The sequence below is a fragment of the Lissotriton vulgaris genome, chromosome 2_2 (assembly GCF_964263255.1).
Source record: "Lissotriton vulgaris chromosome 2_2, aLisVul1.2, whole genome shotgun sequence".
NCBI lineage: Eukaryota > Metazoa > Chordata > Amphibia > Caudata > Salamandridae > Lissotriton > Lissotriton vulgaris.
In genome coordinates, this window is record NC_141688.1 from 212,791,377 (window position 1) to 212,810,590 (window position 19,214).

The 19,214-nt window shown below is 46.9% G+C and overlaps 1 protein-coding gene across 1 annotated transcript in view; it reads left to right on the plus strand.

The window, feature by feature from the left end:
• The window catches only part of LOC147729256 (SH3 and multiple ankyrin repeat domains protein 2-like), a 2,641,300-nt gene that overhangs the window by 597,075 nt on the left and 2,025,011 nt on the right, over positions 1-19,214 (plus strand). Inside the window, exon 3 of the mRNA XM_086959557.1 lies at positions 17,568-17,746. The gene's annotated coding sequence lies outside the window, so the exon portion shown is untranslated. The remainder of the gene's footprint in view (positions 1-17,567; positions 17,747-19,214) is intronic.

Sequence of the window (19,214 nt, forward strand, 5' to 3'; positions counted from 1 at the left end):
TCGGCAGCCATATTAGGTCACTCGAGTACTGTTAGTAAAAGCACATAGGCAAGCTTCCCCTAGATGCTAGAAATGTTGTGTACTGCAATTGTTATTAATACAAAACATGTTGATTAATAAGTAACATGTTATTTCGAGAAGATTGAATCCGAGCAAGTTTCTTTACGTATGAAACCTTGCTCCATCATCAGCTTTGTCCACTTATAGAGCATTTTACAAAAGTTCCTCCAAACTTCTTGCTGTAGTTTCTCTTGGGGGTGCAAAGTGTCAAATAACACAAATCAAAGGGTCTAGAAGCTCTGAGATGGTCGTTGAAGTTTTGAACAACAGTTTCCACAATGCACCTGGCCAAATCCAGCATATTCCATTTCCAGGCATGCCATCTGCCTTGGGTTACAGGAAGAGGTGGTAGGTCTGGCTAGCATTCCTTACTGTTTTGCTCTCTTTAAAGCCCAATTTAATTTACCCATCCCCTGACCTGGTCTGTTTTATGCAGCTGTAGAGCTCTCCCCATCAGATAACCTCTGCTCTATGGGTCCACTTATCGCCTCAACAGAGCAGCCGGGCTAATCCTGTTAAGGCTGACCAATCAGGAAAGGATGCTTGACGGCTGGATTATGGCTCATAGATAAGAACGTTCTATAATGTCTTCTCTATACTAGTTATGGTAAATTCAACAGTGGCAAGTTGTTTGATTTACCATTGCCAGTCTTTTAAATGTATGAATGACAGTTGAAGACCTTCCTAGCAATATTTATATCTAAATAAAATATCTCACTATTAGTCTATGGAGCTAATTATCTACAAAGGGGAAAAGTGAAATCATCAGTTTTTTCCCTTCCAGGTAGTATACAACATCTTTTATAATGTCCATGTTTAGAGTAACATTGCACCTATACCTGGGGAGCCTAAGGGAAACCTTAGGGGGTAGATTACCACTCTGGAAGTACTATTAATTCCAAAGTCGAACTTACAAATAATTTACTTTTAAAGACAGTCTACAAAGCAAGGTTGCCTTTAAAAATTACATCAGGCAACATAGTAGTGAACTCTCCAGTGCAGACATTCTACTGGGCCTCTAAACTCCCCTGCTGTATCATATACTAGGGACTAATAGGTAGTTGCACTGCCCTTGCATTGTTATGTACTAGGGACTTACAGGGTCTGTCATTGCAAATTGTAATTATACCTAATTGCCATATACCTTTTTTATCAGAACACTGGCCCTGGGTCTGGTTAGCAGAACCCAGGGAGTTATTTACCACCAGTATCAGTCAAAACACGGGGGTGAACATTGCCAAAAAGGAAGACTTTCCTAGAAACGTTATCGTATGCAGATTTGCAGAGCACACTATGATTTGGTAGGGTATTCTGGTGCTGTGTGAGTCTAAACATGTCTTGGGCCTAGTGGACCTACTCGAAAAGCCCGGTCTTCAGCTTCTTGTGACTGGTTGCTCCATGCTTTAGGAGCATTGTAGGAGAAAGCTCAACCACTGGATCTGGTTTCCGAGTGTGTGGGATTTGTGCAAGTAGGAGTCTGGCCTCGCAAATGTGTCTAGTTTGTGAAAGCAGATGCCACTGTCCAAGTATGCTGGACCAGTGTTATGCAGTGCCTACAAAGCATGGGTGAGGAGTATGATTGTGCTAATTTGTAAAGGGGGGGGGGGCAGTGGAGCTACTTCAAGGATAGTGTGATGTGAGTGTGGAGTGGGAGGTTGAAAGTCATTTTGGCCCCCATATTCTGAATGATCTGCAGTATTCTGCTGGATGTTTTGTTGTTCCTGGCATAGAGGTAGTTCTAGTAGTACAGCTTTCTTGTTATCAGGGCATTCATGATGGTTTCCAGGTGCTGATTTGGAGAAATTTTAACATCTTCCTCCATTTCTACAGGGTATGGAAGCATGCGGTTGTAACGGTAGACGGTTATGCTGAATTTGCTGTCAATGATGATCATGCAATTCTTGGCATGGATTGTGGGTGTCAGTCATACGACTGTTGGCACCTAGGTGCAGTCTCACAGTGATGTGCCCTTACCAAAGAGTACAATTTCGGTCTTATTGGTGTTCAGCTTTAGACAGTTGCTCTTCATCCAGTGGGCGATTTTAGCCATGCAGGCATAGAACTTGATCCAGCTTGATCTAGCTGGGCTTCTTGTCCGTGAGGTAGAGAATGAGTTGCATGGTGTTGGCATAGGAGAGGACGTAGATGTGAGAGTGGATGAAGCTGGCTAGAGGGATAATGTAGGTGTTGAAGAAGTCTGGACTCGGAAAATCCTTGCAGAGCTCCGCGGATGAGGTGACGGGCATCTGAAGTGTATAGGGCCAGGCTGAAAAACTTGGTCCTTCCAGTCAGGAAGGAGCAGAAGCAGATCCACTGGAGTGCCAGTCCTTGGATTCTGATGTCAAGTTAGTGTTGGATGAGGATGGGTCATAGACTGTGTCAAATGCTGTGGACAGGCCCAGGAGGATGAGGGCTGTCATGTCTCCTCTGTCCAGGGTCATGCGGATGTAATACGTGGCAGGGATGTGGGCAGAATCTGGGCTGTGGATGGGTCTGAAACCAGCCTGAGTGGTGTCAAGTTACTACTCAACACCACCAGTTGAGTAATTCGGTGAGGTGTCTTTTTCTGTAAGACCTCGGTCGGGCATGGTAGCAGGGACATTAGTCCGTATTTAGTGAGTGTTAAAAATGTGATCTCTGGTTGGCTAAGGTTTGCGCCAAAGCCAGGCAGAGACTACCACTCTAGTCTGGGCAAGGGAGTTACACGCCAAGATAGCCCCTGCTCACCCCCTTGGTAGCTTGGCACGAGCAGTCAGGCTTATACCGTAGGCAATGTGTAAAGCGTTTCCGCAACACACACATACAGCAGCAACACCCTAGGCACACCACAAAAGGAACTCCACACAAGGTTATATCAAAAATAGCCGTTGTATTATCATAAAACACATTAGATGGTAATCACACATATACACTGTGCTAAGTGGCACTGGGCAGTATTTACAGGGGATTATTTACACATGACAGGGCCACATGGACCACTGTCAGATCATCACTTAGTAGAAATAGTAGATGTAGAACATATAATAAATGTTATCAATAAGTAATAACAACCAGTCGCTACTGGTAGAAGAAATTAATTTAGCATCATCAACTTAGCATATATTCCATTATGCATAACATCCTAAGCATAAATACACTACACATTAGGTATAAAATATATCCTGCACAAACCTCAGGGGCATGAATATATTATGCATAAATCACATTAGGCCCACAAACCTCATTAGCCTAAACACCTAACGCCCCCTTTGTAGGCATAAACCCATTAGGCCTCAAGCATCACCACCAAAAACCATAGTAGACATAAAGCAGCGTATCACAGTAATACTGAGAAAGTGCACACAACACCTTCACTAGGACCTGGCGCCCTTGTGTTACACACAGATACCAAACCTGGTCCCAGGCCAAGAGGTCATACACTGGGGCTCAAATTCCCTTATGTCCAACAGTCAGGGAGCAAGCTGCCAATGCAGCAACATCCAAAATGTGCACATGGGCACTTGCCCTAAATGTAGCAGCTGCCCACTTCTTGCTGGGCAGCTGTATAATCACCAAGATGGGCACTGGCACCCTTTGTCCCCCACTCGGACTCTATAATGGGCCCTGGCACTACTGTGCCTGCTGGGGTCTCACTGGGGCTCTAAGCAAAAGTAAATGTGCCCCAAATGTTGCAGCTGCCTGCGCGCTCGCAGGGCAGCTGAAGATGGCAAGGGCACCACTGTGCCCTATGAGTCCCCCACTGGGATCCTAGAAACAAAGGCCAATGCTGGAGCGGCCCTCTGGCTGGAGGGCACTGTGCTTTCGCTGGCACTAACAGACTAAGGCGCCAAGAAATACCCCCAAGCCCCACGGGGACTTCGTGCCTCAAATGCAACCTCGGACTCCTCTGGCCATCCCCACAGGCACCATCAATATACCTCGCATCCAGATGCATTCCCCACTCACCGGGTGTGTCTGGCACGGGCGAAGTCTCCTCTGGACTCCCTCTGGCTGATCTCGCACTCTGGTATTCCACTCGGACACCGCGGGGCTCTCGCACACCTCTGGGAGCCCTGCTTCGCTACGGGAATCCACACACGCAGGACTCACACCGCAGCTGTGGGAGCCCTGCTCCCACGACTACTCGCAGCTTCCTGGTTCTGGCCGCAGGTCGGCTCCACCCACAATCAGGCTTTCAGATTGCCTGTCTTCCGGTTTCGCGATCCTCTTCACCCGGGTTGCGGCGGTGATTTTCTTTTTAAGGTCTCTGCAATGCAGGGTGGGCTCCCGCTTTCAGAAAACGGCCATTGCGGGGTGGGCAACCGCGTGAATTTTTACTTTCCAAAATAAGGCAGATATGTGGGGTGGTCACCCACAATGCACCTGCTCATAAGGTACCGATGCGGGTGTACTCCCACTCGGTTTCCAGCCTAAATTAGCAGCAATAACGCAGAGTGGGTGGGCACTCGCTTGTCTCCCGCCAAGTAGAGGAATCCCACACAGGGCAGTTTTGCGCTGCAGGCCACCAGCCGTCCTCCTGGGGAAGAAACACAGCGCTCCTAAGTATAAAGGTCAAGCGCTTCTTCAAAATAAAAAAATAAAGCGCTCGCAGGTGCTGTAGCCCCATAGTTCAGGGAAGTCCTTTAGAATGAAACGGGGGGGCAAGGGCTGGGCCCAGGCAGGCCAGCTCCCAGGGCCCTCCAGCCGGGATGCAGTCCCTAGTGGGAGTTCCTCCTGCAACCCAGAAGCACAGGCCCCCCCTTAAGTTAGAATAGCACAACAGAACACTGGGGTCATAGCCCCTACAATTATACACCCCTTTCCTTTGTCACACACAGCACAGGGCTGGGGGGAAAACCAGATGCAGCTGGTTTGGGGGAGTTTTGGAGCACTTTGTTGTGCTCAGCTCCTCTCCTCTTTGTCAGGTGGGGGCAAGGTGCTCAGACGCACCACTGGGGGCGGAGCCAGCATTGTGGAGGGAAGGCACAGCCCTATTCAGGTTTCAGGTGCAACTCCTCCCTCCCATTTACATGCAGCTCTCCCTATTCACCACCTGGCAGACTCATCCTAGCTCCTGGAGCCAACCTACCCATCTAGCACCTGTCAATCACAAGCCACACATACACTCCACATCAGGCAGGCAGACACACAGCACACAGAAATGCCAACTTCTAAAATTGGCACTTCTCCACCAGTCACAAGAAATCTGCGCACACCATTGTGCAGCATTTATTCTCACGAGTTTGCACATACTAAAATCGCCCCTGCACTCCTCTCATACCAGGAATTACCAGGGACACCCATATCTCCATGCCTTCTTATGGGAGGGCAGGCCAATCTCACCACACGCACTCAGAGCGTGCACTCACTTTACACTGGGCCACAGTGCTGAAGTGCGCAGAGGCCAAAAACTACTAATTACAGGTCACATAAAAGGCAAAAAGTTTAGGGGTGAACCTGTTAAAAGGGCAAAGTCCAACAGTGAGCCTTAAATGATGATCTGCAATGGAAGGAGAATTGTGTATCCCAGCATCTGGTAGGTCACAGAGGAGGTGGTAGCATTTGAAATGGGTATGAGCTTGGTGTCTATGGGTGCAATCCGCTGGAGTATGCGTGGTGGGGGTATGGATATGATGCCCCCCTCCCCGAGTGAATGGACTTCATAGTGACATAGGTTTCTGTTGGGGTGATGACAGGCATGTGGTTAGCATTGATTCTTTGGATAAGATCGGGAGAGATTTGGCAGAACTGTTGTCCGGTTGTGGGCTAAATTGGCAGTATATTGTGGGAGTTTGTTGATGAAGAATGCAGAGATAATGTTACAGAAGTCTTGTGAGGGAGTGATAGAGATGGTGGTGGGTGAGGGTAAGGTGAAATCTTTCACAATTAAGCTTGCTCTGCATCTTTTGGTGCTGGCATCGATGCAGTCCACCAAAATGGTACATTTGGTTGGTCAGATCATTTGGTGGTAGCATCTCAGGGCCGATTTGATAGTGCTCCTGTTTGCATTGTCCTGGCTCATTTTGCATTTTTCTCTAGTTGTTTGTAGTGGTGTTTCATAAGTCAGAGTTACTACATTTGTCAACCGGACTGGGTCTGGATCTTGTTGTATTATTGTGTTTGAGAGGAGCTAGGAAGTTGGCGCAGTAGGTGATCCAATTGTCGAATATCTTCAAGACTTTGATGAGGTTGTTGCTATGTTTGGGTCAGTGGGTGTTGGGAGCAGTGTTCCAGTCCTCTACAGTGAAACTGTTCCAGTTTTGACAGGTTTGTCTTGTGGTGGCCTATGTTCATTGGACCAAAGTCGGGATGATAAATTTGACGACGGTGTGCTCTGTCCCTGGAACTGGTGTGTGCTTGTTGACTCGTATGTTCGCAAAGTTGGTGGAAATAGTTTCCAGGAGGTGTCCAGTGAAGTGAGCAGGTCCCTTTACTTATTGGGTAAGCTTCCAAGATTTTTAATGAGTGCTCTTGAGTTGGGGGTCGGAGTGCTCGTTCATGTGGAAGTGTATGTCTCTGAGTAGGAAGTAATTGCTAGCATAAAGTGCAAGTGGTGTGACAAAGTCTTTAATGGTGTCAGAGAAGTTGATGTAAGGCTCTGATGGTGTGTAGATAAGAGTGCTGCTACGTGTGAAGTTGGCTATGATATACAGCTAGAATGACTCGTGTTCCAGGTTTCAGGTTGTAAGATGACGTTCTCATGCATGTGACACAGCTGTTGGTGTTCTTATGGACAATGATTGGCTGCCCCGGGACACCAAAGGTGGCCACCTACGAGGGCGGCCACTACTAGTGCCATAGGATGGCACAGACCCTGAGCGGTCTAGTGGTTGGGGAGACCAGTGGTGCTCCTGTGATGTCACTTCCTGTATTTGGGGGAGGGGGGATACTATATAGCCCAGGGGGCGAGGGTCAAGCGCCCTCTTTGTTCCTGACACGGTGGCGGGTTGACCCTCGGCCCAACCCCCCCGGCTGACCCTGCGGGACTGTTGACTGGTTTTCTTATGGACAATGGCAATTCTGCCTCTGTGCTTGTGAAGTCTGTCTTGCATGGCAATCTTGTAGCCAGGGCGCAGAGCTGTGGCCATGTCAGGTGCCGACGCAAAGTTACAGCCGCGTTTCTATGTGAAAAAGTAGGTCAGGGGCATTGTCGTGCAGCAGGCGCCAGATCTCTGGCGTGTTTAATGAGTGACTGGGGATTGAGGTGCATGCATCGGATGCATGTGAGTGTGTAGTGTTTTGTGGGTGTTGGCAGAACTTTTTGAGTATCAGAGATCAGAGAGTGGGGTGTTGGGTGCTGTAGCTGCGGGAGTGTTGGGCAGGTAGCACAGAAGAATAGTCACTCAGTGTAGTGCGGTTCTGTCACAGCAATGATGTAGTTGTGAATAATTAGACATGACTATTTCATATTCTGAAAATATGAGACTGTGAATTAAATATTGTTAAGGTCTGTCTAAAGAGGTGGTCTTCTGAGTGTCTCATTCACTTCGCATCACTTTCCTCTACAATCATTCCCTGTAAGCCACATTCTCTTTCTCCCCATGCCTCTATCAGCTTGTCTCCCTCCTCTTCATAGATGTTTTTTACACTGCCTGACTGCATGTACTACATTACATCACCTCTGCTTTACCTTTCCCTCTTTTTCTGTATCTCACAAACTGTCCTAACGTATAAATAAAACATTTACTTTTCCTTTGGCGCTATCAATATTTCAACAGCAACAGATACAATAGTTCTCACACTTTCTTAAAAGGGTTGTACTATTCTCCAATTCCATTTTAACAATACACACTTGAGACCCTTACTAAAGTAGATGTAAGCCGCATAGAGGTAGTTTTAATTTCTATGTTGTAATGTAGTAAATGTAAATGTAGTGTATTTTGTAAAGCGCACAGCTGCCCCAACGGGGCGTCCCGGCGCTGTATAACGCTGTGGAACCCTTCCTGGCTCTCCCTGTGAAAAGCCCCTCCTGGGCACCCCCAAGGTGAAGCCAGGCATCCCTGTGTGTAGGGGCCGTTGTGGAGATTAAGCAAGCTATTGCCCAGAGTTGCAGCGTTGGACCCATGATTAGAGTAGGCGCCGAGGCAAGAATTATCGAGTCCGCGGACATTGAGCTCAAGACCCTGCCGCGTCGGGACTTGAACCCTGATCCCGGGCCTGATCTCTGCTTCAGAGTCTGCCGCTCTAACCTAGTGAGCCACACTTCTCCACTCACATTACCACTTTCTACTCACCCATCCCAGCCTATAGGGCACCTAGGCTGTTACACTATCCCCAAGAGCACCCCTAATTTCTCTGGGCTGAAGCCCACCCTGGTGCTTTGTTGCATCAGTGTGAGCTGGGGCCAATTAATAAAACATGCCGCAACTGGGTGGGTTTAAGGAAGGAATTTCAGGTTCAGTTCACCCAGTGGGTACCCTAGCACTATAGGACTAGTGAGGTACAGTGGCAGGTGATTTTTTATTTTTACTTCTCTGGGCATCTATGGTAATTCAGTACAACAGGGGGGCATGCCCTCAGAGTTTCTCCCTTTTTCTGCTTTGTTTCATACATGAGTACATAGTCATGCAGGCACTGTGAGAAATCCGTGCCGCATTTTTCCTCAACAAAAGTGCTATTGATTGTGCACCATCAAAATCTATCCACAACCTTCACTCACCCAGGCACCTTGGGGTGACCCATTTCATAGCCTGGGGTCTACAAGAGTTCTACACCTACCAAAGTCTGCAAAATGCAAATGTTATTAGGGAATGCAAGATGAAGTAAACATGAAATGTAGTCAGGACCTGCTCCTGTGACATGGAGTACCCCAAGGGTGTTTTACAGTCATTGTCGAGAAACAGACCAGTGTTTGATGAATAGAAGGCTCTCAAGGCCCCCCCTTTCAAAGTCAGTTATTAATTACTGCCAGTGCAGGGTTGGGTGTGGCAAAGCAGCAAGTAGTATTGCCATCTTCAGGCGGGCCACAAAGAGTACTGGCCCCTCAGAGTGTGTGTCGGTGAAGCCACCTGCACCCACTGACACATATGAACCCCTGTCAATGTGGGATTAGCTTGGGATGCTTTCCAGAAGTCCCAGGCGTCCTGCATGTTTCCGTCCCAGGCAGTGCTTAATTTGTGAAAGAATGAGTGTCGGTGCCCAAAGATCTTCTAAGAAGTCCATGGCCGGTGCTATTAAATGTCAGCGAGCCCCACCCCAAGACTGTGTAGTCTTAAATTACCTACGCCTCTTTAATACACTACCAGACACTCTCGCCCCCTTTATCTCACTCCTGCAGGTTGCTCCTTTCTCTTTCTGTGATGGGTTTTTCTTTCTTTTCCTGCTACTCTCTCCTTTGTGTGTTTTTTCCTCTCTTGCTCTCGGAAATGTCTGATGAGCAAAAATAGGTACCGGTAGTTCCCACCAGCAGGGCCGGCTCGAGGGTGGTGCGATCGGTGCCATCGCACCGGGCACTGGCGTCCTAGTTCCAGCCCAAAAAAATGTCCAGATAACTCATCTGATTAATGTTCTTCCTGGAGAGAGACTGGAGCTTTGTCTAACAAATGTTGACTCGCAGGGTAGAGGCTTAATATGTCTGCTGCAAATAACGTGTCCCATTCATATCACAAAGTGCATAAAATATAAATTGGTCAATGGGTTACTGCTTTTGTCAGAGCGATCCTGTTGTTACTTGTATAAGTAAAATCCTAATAAATTAAGGGTCATCAAAGAGCTGCATGCAAACTGCAAGGAATGTGTTAGAGCTATGTGTCTATTTGTTTTGCCAGTCTTTTGTTATCCTAATATTGAAAAAGGGTTCATTTATATTGAAATCAATTCTTCTTATTAAAGAAAACCCCTAACATTGGTGTAACTTTTTAAATTCTGGATTTGTGTTTTTCCCGACCAAGGACTCAAACTATCCTGCCTACCAGAATGGATGACATATTACTCCTACACCTAGTAGGCCCTTGCCTTATGTAACATTTCCTATACACTCATTTACACATGTATGATTGTGCAGTGTATGTGATGTAAAGTGTTCTGACACCTTAAACTGGTATGAGTCGCGCTATAAAACGAAATTAATCTAAGAGACAGTGGTTATTGAGACTTGAGGGGCACTGTCAAATGGTGGTAGTGTGTGAATGTGTGGCGAGGTAGTCATTGGGGGGGGGGGGGGCGCGAACAAACGAAAAAGTACTCACGTGAATTGCTAAACCTCCCACTTTACTCCACTCGTAATTATAATGATGCAGGAATACATTTTTTTTTCAAGAATCGTGTCCCATATTTTCTTATTTTTTACGCTTTTGTTTTTCCTGTGAGCGTGTGCTCTGATTCCCATTTGATTCCAAGCTTGTGCTGACGTACTGAAACAAAATAAATGGCCCTGCCTCGCTGACAGCTGTTTTTGAGGAGTCCTTGAGGAAGGGACGGAAAGAGAACTGGGTCACACTCCTGTGAAGCGCTCCTCGAAATCATTGGCAACTGGAAGACGCGGTATTGTGCTCTTATTTGTGTGAGGAATACACACCAGATCAAGTGTTTCTTTGCTTCAAAGGGTGTCGAGTAGCAGGGCAGCACACTTCAGACGTGTCGGAGACTGGAGCTGCCCGCGCTTTTCATAAATGTGACCTTGATTTCAGCACAACAAACATATCATTGTCAATACCAGTAGGCAGTGGCCCTCTGTGTTCCCTGTAGCTGGACGTAGAGGGTCCCGAGAAATTCTATTGTGCAAGGTTCATATTCAGAGCTGAGTTCAGGGTCTAAAGGCGGAGCTTTGCTGGCTCTAGTGGTCGCCATAATTGCACATTTAGCTGAGCTCCACGCTGGCTGTTCATTCTGCCGCATTAGGTACATGTATGTGCGGATATATAGATTGACAAAAACACTTACAAATAAATACCATACAATGTGGTTGGTATTCAGCCCTTGACACCGCCTAGATACTTCGGTAATTGTGGATCGTGGTATTCTCTGCGTGTCTCAGGCTTCTCGAAAGATTGCTGGCAGGGTTCATGCACATACTGCTGGTATCCGCATCCAACTTGCAGATCACAGGCTCAGTTCCTCTCAAATGCTTTGCATTTAAGTGTGATCAATAACACCCGTATTGTGCTGGTTACTCGTAGCCCCCGGTGTCTACAGCACAGTAAGTCCTGATAAATAAGGAGGAAAGTGTCTTTCACAAATCAGGTTGTGGTCGCTCATCTAGAAACACTGCATTGGGTTGGGCGCAGGGACAGCCCACTGCTGCGCAAGGCTGAAAGCTGTAAGCAGGGGGTTGGATAAATGTGCACCTCACGACAAAGCCTGTGCTCAGTGGGGGTGTGAGCACCAGTTGTGAGCACATGGGAAGTTATGCTCTGTGGCCAATCCTCCGCTGTTCACCGCCAAGGATCATGTGTAGCGGGAGGTTGGGTACGCACAGTCCGTTGAGTGCAGAGCCTGGCCAGAAGCCCACCCCCACTGTACAAGGCCAAAGGCTGTGCTGTGCATAGCAAGGAAGGTGGGCACCTGTGCAAACTAGGCTACAGGGTCTGGACGCACAGCATGAGCTTGAGAGCCACGGGAGTGGGTGCAGGGCAAAGGCTATGCTCAGCAGGGGGTGGTTATCCTTACAGGGACCAACCCTCACTGCATATTACCAATTGTTCTGCACAGTGGGTCACTGGATGTCCATGGGAAGTTTAGTTCACATCCTGGCTTGAGGCAAGGCCCTGGGTCCACTTCCCGCTGTACGTGGCCGAAGCTGTGCAAGGCAAGGGATTTGGTGCCTGCAGGAGGCTGCATGGCCAGGGCCTCCGGCCAACCCTCCGCTGTTCTGCACGATTGAAGGCCTTGTGTATCGGAGACTTGTTACCATGGGGGTGGCCGCATGGACTGGCAGGAGGCCTTGCTTCAAGGCCCAACCCCACTGCACACTGGCAGTGCTCAAGTAAGAATATGATTTTTTTAAAACACAGAACCTCACTGAAAATAACAATGGGTGAAGTGGTGTTATAGTTAGATACAGTAATAAGAGCATAATTTACATTTAAAAAATGAGCTAAGAACTCCTATATTAAAACCAAATTGCTTACAATTTGCCAGTTCTGGTCATTCATAAATAGCCCTTTATTAGATTTTTTTTACATTAACAGGCGCATAATGGACATCACCAATAGCCAGCAATACGCTACATAGCAAAACAAACCAACAAAGCCCAGAAACAAAGGTTACATGTCCTCACATACATCAACATGGTGTATTAGATGTGGGGCAGGAAGGCAGTAGCTCACTAAACAAGAGCAATATTATGCTAAGGGAACTTAACAGGTGTCCCTATACGTACTCACTTTTAAGAGTATGCCACTCGGCTGAGACTAGGTACCCAAGGGCACACCAGCAGAAATAATGCCTGCCCAAGACCCCTGCAGCATGTATGCCTTGATACCCACAGATAGCAACTTCAAGCAATAGACCGTCAGCAATTAATCCGTCCTCGTTTAGGTCCTGCCCCCAGCCATTCTCTACTACTATTGGTGGTCCCCGAACCTTCCAAGAGGAAAACCTTATCTGAGTCCATAGTGCAACCAATAAATTCTCGCTCAGGGCGGCCTTTCATAAGATCCCGCCTCCAATTTAGCAATCTACAAATCCTAAACCCTAATCCCCATTGCCTATCCACCCTCTCTGTAGATAGGGTGAATGACAAACATCTCAGCCATTGCCCACTATTTCAAGTCCCTAAACCAGAGCCACACCTATGAAGACCCCACTGCCTTCCAAACCATCGCAATGTGACATGTGTATAGTAAAAGTGCTGGGTCAATAAACCTGATCTCCTGTTTGTTCTTTTTTGTCCTGGGCATCCAGCCCAGTAGGCAAATACTATGGTCTAAAATCTTTTCCCTACCAATTAGGTCAGACAGCTTCAACAACACCGCCTCCCAGGCTTTTGCTACTACTGGGCACTCTCATACCCCGTGATAAGGGTCTGTGTCTCACGCACCACACCTGGGACACTGGGAAAATATATTTCTAAACATGCGTCCAGAGCGCTTCGAAGACAGAGATAGGCCTGATGCTTGTTTGGGAACTGAATACATTTGAAACTTGAGTTTCAGGACACTCGCTTGATAAATGCATGGTTAGTTCTCACTATTTATCCAGCATTGCCAAAATCACGCATTGAGCCAATTTGCCTTTAGCGTTATTGCAGGAGCGTGGCAGTTATGATTGCAGAGCATTCCATAATATCGCACTACCATTGCGCCCACTGCCGTGTGTCAGCAGGTACTCCAATAACTCCCAACTAGCAGGAGCGTCCTGGTCCCACAAGAATCGCGCCCTACTTGCGTTATAGGCCAGGAACTAGCCATGCTCTGCTCCGGATTTCTCCACCATATCTTCAAATGTTCTCAACTATGCGCTGAGGGCCCTCATTTTCAGCAAAGTATTCTGTAACGTGTGTGCCTATTGGATCACGAAATGGGCGGTCTGATAGCGCTGCAGCCCTCAGCCTCCTAGTGGGAACCTTTGCATTACTCTTCCCCTAGGTCCTAATCATTTTCAGAGGCCTGTGGTGCAATAGGGTTAGTTCCAAATGCTCAGCATCAAGCACTTTCAGCCACATTGTTTGGTTGCACAACCAGAAGTCTATTCTACTGTGGAGGTGATGCACGGGGAATAGAACGAGTACGCCTTGGCCTTTGGGTACATACTCCTCCAAATATAGAAAAACTACATTGTATCCACCCATCTCCTAAAGTGCTGCAAGACCCCAAGGTTAGAAGTGTTTGAGAGGGTCAGATCGGGTTGGTCGGCCTCTCTGTCTCCTCCAACACCAGGAGTTTGTAGACCAGACAACAGCATGGAGGTCAGGTTGTCAATAAAATCAGTGTGTTGGGCATTCGAGGTGTACATGACAACTCACCAGTTATAGTTTAGTTTACTTACTATAACTGGCAGCCTGTCACAATGCACAGGTTATAACCTCATTTAGTCACACTCATGACATGCCAAATGGCTTCAATGATGACAACACTAATGGAACCATCCTGTCATTGTGACCGTGTCCTATAGGGTTTGTAGTCTTGTAGTAATTCTGCATGCTGCACCTGTGCTAAATATTCTATCAAAAATCTAGTGAGGGTGAACATAACTTTTGCCCACATGCTGGTCATGCAGCATATCTGTCAAGGTACCCACATTTGGTTAATGTTACCCTCTTTTTACTAGTATTCACTCACCTAACAAACAACATGCGCCCGTAGACTTTATCAGTGGCCACACCTTTTTAAACCTAGAAAACCCTCCAAAAAAGAGTTAATGCAGTCCTAATTGGTTCAGCATCTTAAACACTTCATATGGTCTGCAATTTTCAGGCAAGAGGTTCACAAGTATGATTTTGCTACTGTTTAGACACCACTAGCCAGGCTCTATGGCCAGGAACTGTAGTTTGGTCAAATACACCACACATGTTCCTGAGATGAGTACAATGGCATGCAACCCAAAAGTCATGTTTACATCCCCAGTATGAGTTCAAACCACTACTAAGTGGGTAACCTCTACATTATTCAACAAATTGCATTGCCTCAGAATCCTCTGCGAACTTCTGGAAATAAATATCCACACATTATTAATGTTCTTGTTAAATAGAATTTTTCTATAGCAATGAATTACAACTATTTTATATAAGCACGTGCCCAGACATCCATTGCTGGATAATCTATTTTCAATATGAGATGTGGATTTTCGTACTGATTTTTTGCAAAAGGCTGTGGCTTTTAGTCTCAACCCACTTTGAAACATATCTGTGCTACTCATATCGGGTGCGCTCGGCATGTACCTTGTTTAACATCAAGTACTACTTGGACCCAAACTGTTCTGATTTGTAAACTGTGTGCCATACAACTTTCAAAATTGATAATTACACTTGCCTCATGGGCTCACACTATTTCCATTCTATGCACTCGAGGTGTACACGCGGCAACTCTACTCGGTACGTGACTATAGGCCTTTACCGCTGCCACTGGAACTATACGATTTTGCAGCAGTGGTGTTTTCTACATAATTATGATTGTTCTACATTTGCCACATATCACTCTTCTGCTGAACAACCTGCTAGATTTAAACAAAAAAAAGTATTTCTAGATCAAATGGATCAAAAGGCACTAAACTTCTGCAAGTTCCTAAAATCTGCACTGTGCGATGGGGCGGGCGCAGCTTCCACTTCTGCACCTCCAAGCTCTGGAACGCTCTTCCTTTCGAGCTTAGAAACGCCCTCACTCTCATCACCTATAGGAAGAGCCTGTAGACCTGGCTCATCCAGAACTAGCCGCCAGCGCAGTCCCCATCGCCGTCCATAGCGCCAAGACACCCACGGGTATACGCGCACTCTATAAATCAGAATAACATAACATAACGTAATAAAAACACAGCGGACAAGTGTTGTTGAGCAATGGAAGGCCTTCCGCGAAGGTCTCTGTTGGTTATTGCTATATTTGGATGTTAAACTGGTACTAATGAAATGAAACCTAAGCCAAGTGTATAAAGGACAAAATAGTGAAGTGATGCGAATTCAAAATTTGCGGCTTTAAACTGCATAATTAGCCTTTTCATAGATGTAAACTGTTGTTTATTAGAACAATAAGAAGAGTATTTAGAAACATCTAAATCTTACCATATAATTTAGTGGACCCTGACACATAATTTGGTACTCTCCTCATGCATAATTACAGCTGCCCTGCTCTTTATTATCGGCTTTCTTTTTTAAAATACTGTAAGGATTAATGGAGTAGTATGAATCACAATATAATGGTTGATATAATGTGAGACGTCACCAGTGATTACATCAATTATGGCATTTGAGATTTCATTAATGATGTCATCAATGATTAAATGTACCCCCATTTTTTAGAACATTCCTCATCTTCCCAGACAGGCCACAATGGGCCAGCTGCCTGTCACTTATAGTGCGTTGCAACCTCATGGCCACTGCCTCTAAACCAGGTGACCATCATGAAATGGTACTGTCCTTAATATACCATTGATTTGCCACCGGGAACATCGTTTACGACGCGGTTTTTACACCGCAGTGTCTTTACCCCTCAGCTATTACAACGCAAGTCGTTACTACGACTTGCGCATGATGGCGCTGTGGGATAAGGAATCTTGCAATTTTATATTCCAACACCTTCCCTACTGTTACGGGGACTGGTGTTGGAATATAAAATTATAAGATTCCTAAATCCACGCCCTACAACGCAAGTCGTTGTAACGACTTGCGTTGTAAGACTTGCGTGGTAAAGACATGCGTTGTTACAACATGCGTTGTAACAACGTACATCCGCCACCGGGAACATCGTTTACGACGCGGTTTTTACACCGCAGTGCCTTTATCCCGCAGCTATTACAACGCAAGTCGTTACTACGACTTGCGCTGGATGGCGCTGTGGGATAAGGAATCTTGCAATTTTATATTCCAACACCTTCCCTACTGTTACGGGGACTGGTGTTGGAATATAAAATTATAAGATTCCTAAATCCACGCCCTACAACGCAAGTCGTTTTAACGACTTGCGTTGTAAGACTTGCGTGGTAAAGACATGCGTTGTTACAACATGCGTTGTAACAACCAACATCCAATGCAGTTACAAGATGGTCCTGACTGATTTCTTTCATTTATTTTGCTATTGCAAGAATACGACCCCACATTTAGGCAACAACATGTTTCGTATTTCTATTCGTTGATCTTGCATACGTGGTTGAGTCTGTATATGTGTTTAATTGTGGTTTAATAAGTGGGCGAATAGAAGAATGTGCTATCGGACATGTGACTGGATTCAGGAGTGCAGGAGTCGTTGATAGACAGCATGTTTCATGATCTTTGAGAGGCTTATCCCATCAATGCCTGAATAGTCACTTGTATTTATAAGCCGGACCTGTTGTCATTGCCAAAGCTTGTTTTGAATAGCAGCGGTGCCACCAGAGCAGTGTATCTTAGGTTAATGAAAGTTGTGCTAGTGTTTGCCATAATAATATCACCCGGAGTTAAAGTGCTATGAAGCATCAATACTTGCATGGAATACTATATGTTAAAATATGTTAATGTTAGAATTAAATGGTCATCTCTGAAACGCCACAAGATGCAAAGAAGCGTGGCCGGTGCCGGCCTCGGAGCGGCTGCACTTTAAGGAGAGGTCTTCAAGTGCCGTGGCTGTTTGTAGAATAAAAGATGCGCACCTTTTTTTCCTCCGGGAATGCATCTATTATGTGCCAGTGGGCTCTGGATTGGGCATGAAGGGGGCGCGCGGCAGCGCTGGTCCAGGGCAGCGCTGTGAAGCGGGCTGTCTCTTTGTCACCCGCCTGTCTCGGGCGCCGTTAATGGCCTCTCTTTGTACTCCAGGCATTCCTGCGGATAGTTTATGTTGTGAATCACCCGCTCACAGGCAGCTCTCGGAGGTGGGAGTGGCAGCTCGTTCCCGGCTTTGCTTGCTGTGTGCTCTCGGTGTGTTTGTGCCTTTGGCTTCTGAAACATTTTGCTCTCCGCTTCCCAGCAGAGGCGCAGGACGCGTGGACTGGCGGGACCGGACGCGTGGAGTGACGGGACCCGGGCGCGTGGACTGGCGGTACCCGGGAGCGTGGAATAGCGGGACCCGAACGCGTGGACTGGTGGGACCCGGGCGCGTGGACTGGCGGGACCCGACGCGGCGGCGCCTCACCTGCCCGCAGGCTGGTAAGGGCTCTCTATTTCACTCTACACTTGTGGCGTGGGTTACGTGGGTGTCTGTACTCGCCTGATCATGCCATACAAACGGGAGAGGCTGCGCGGGTCGCATGGCACCTGTTGTCACGTCTCTTATGCATGAAGAAAGAAACTGCTTGTATGTGAAATGTCTTAACCAGCGTTACACTGTCTAGGGAAAAGTATGCTAACACACGTCCACTTGGCAACATTGTGAAAGTTCATATTTGTAACAAAGCTCTACAGACACTGTTTTGAAAATAAGTTTACCAGATGTCATCGAAAACATTATTCTTCAACCCTGTGCTTTTATTTAATGACCTAGTGCATTATGGGTGTTGTAGTCTTAGTGGATTGCCGATGCACCTGTTGGACCCCAGGGCTGGAATGGGGTGTCCCATATGACATGGCTGCGCCAGGTGGTACCGTTCACTAATGCGTGATTCTGTGGGACTCCTTGGCAGTCCATACAGCCTGTCACACCCCTAAGATGGATGAAAGGAGTACCATATAGTCGGGCAACAATAAACATCTGCAACATAGTGCCAAGTACCTCCCAGGTGAATATGTGCTAGCAAGGACACATGCCATGTTATTTCATGCTATGGTGCTTGTTATGGGGTCCTCTGTAGTAACTTTGGAGCCCAGCTCGGATACGGGCTCAGAGGCATGCCGTGGCGAATGAGCTCCGAGGCTGGAGTGGGAGTGTTTGAAAGTTACCGTCCGGGGTAAGATTAGCGGGTCCCCTGCTCCGAGTGAGTGAGCAGGCTGGAAAATAAATCCCTTCTACCACAATATTCTGGAGCTCCGAGGCTGGGTTGAATTTGGGGGAATGGGTTTTAACGGTTTTGTTTCTAATTATTAATGTATATTTAATATGTATATGTTTGTTATCCATCTAAAATGGTTTAACCTCGCCGCTTACGGATGCTCCTTTAAAGTAACCGCAGCATTCAACACTATGTTCTCCGTTATGTAAACAGTTGTTTTGATTCCGTCACAAACATTCTACAGAGCTGCCATGCGTGACCCGGTGTCACGTGACACATGCAGTGCGCTCTTGCATTCACCACAGCTGCGCGGCGCACTCTGGATTCTTGCACATCTGCATGGATTGTACCCCTGTGTGCGACGAGCTGCGGCTACAGAGCTCGGGTTGAACCGCGAGACATCAACGTCAGAGCATTCCATCCTCTTCCACCTCTCTCTGCATTGTTGCACTCTTTCTATGAAATGTACTTGCATGTAGATAGCGCTTACTACGACTGAAGAGCGTTGAAGCACTTCGTGGTGAGTAACATGCTACTCCAGAACTCAAGGGCAGTGTGGTTTGGTTATTGTGGGGTATTTGTGTTAGTTTTGAGATTTCAAGGAAACCATTCCAAGCGTGTACTCCGGTTTACTAGCAGAGGAATCGGAGTTGGCTCATGGTGCATGGGCACCAGGGCACAGCTGTCAG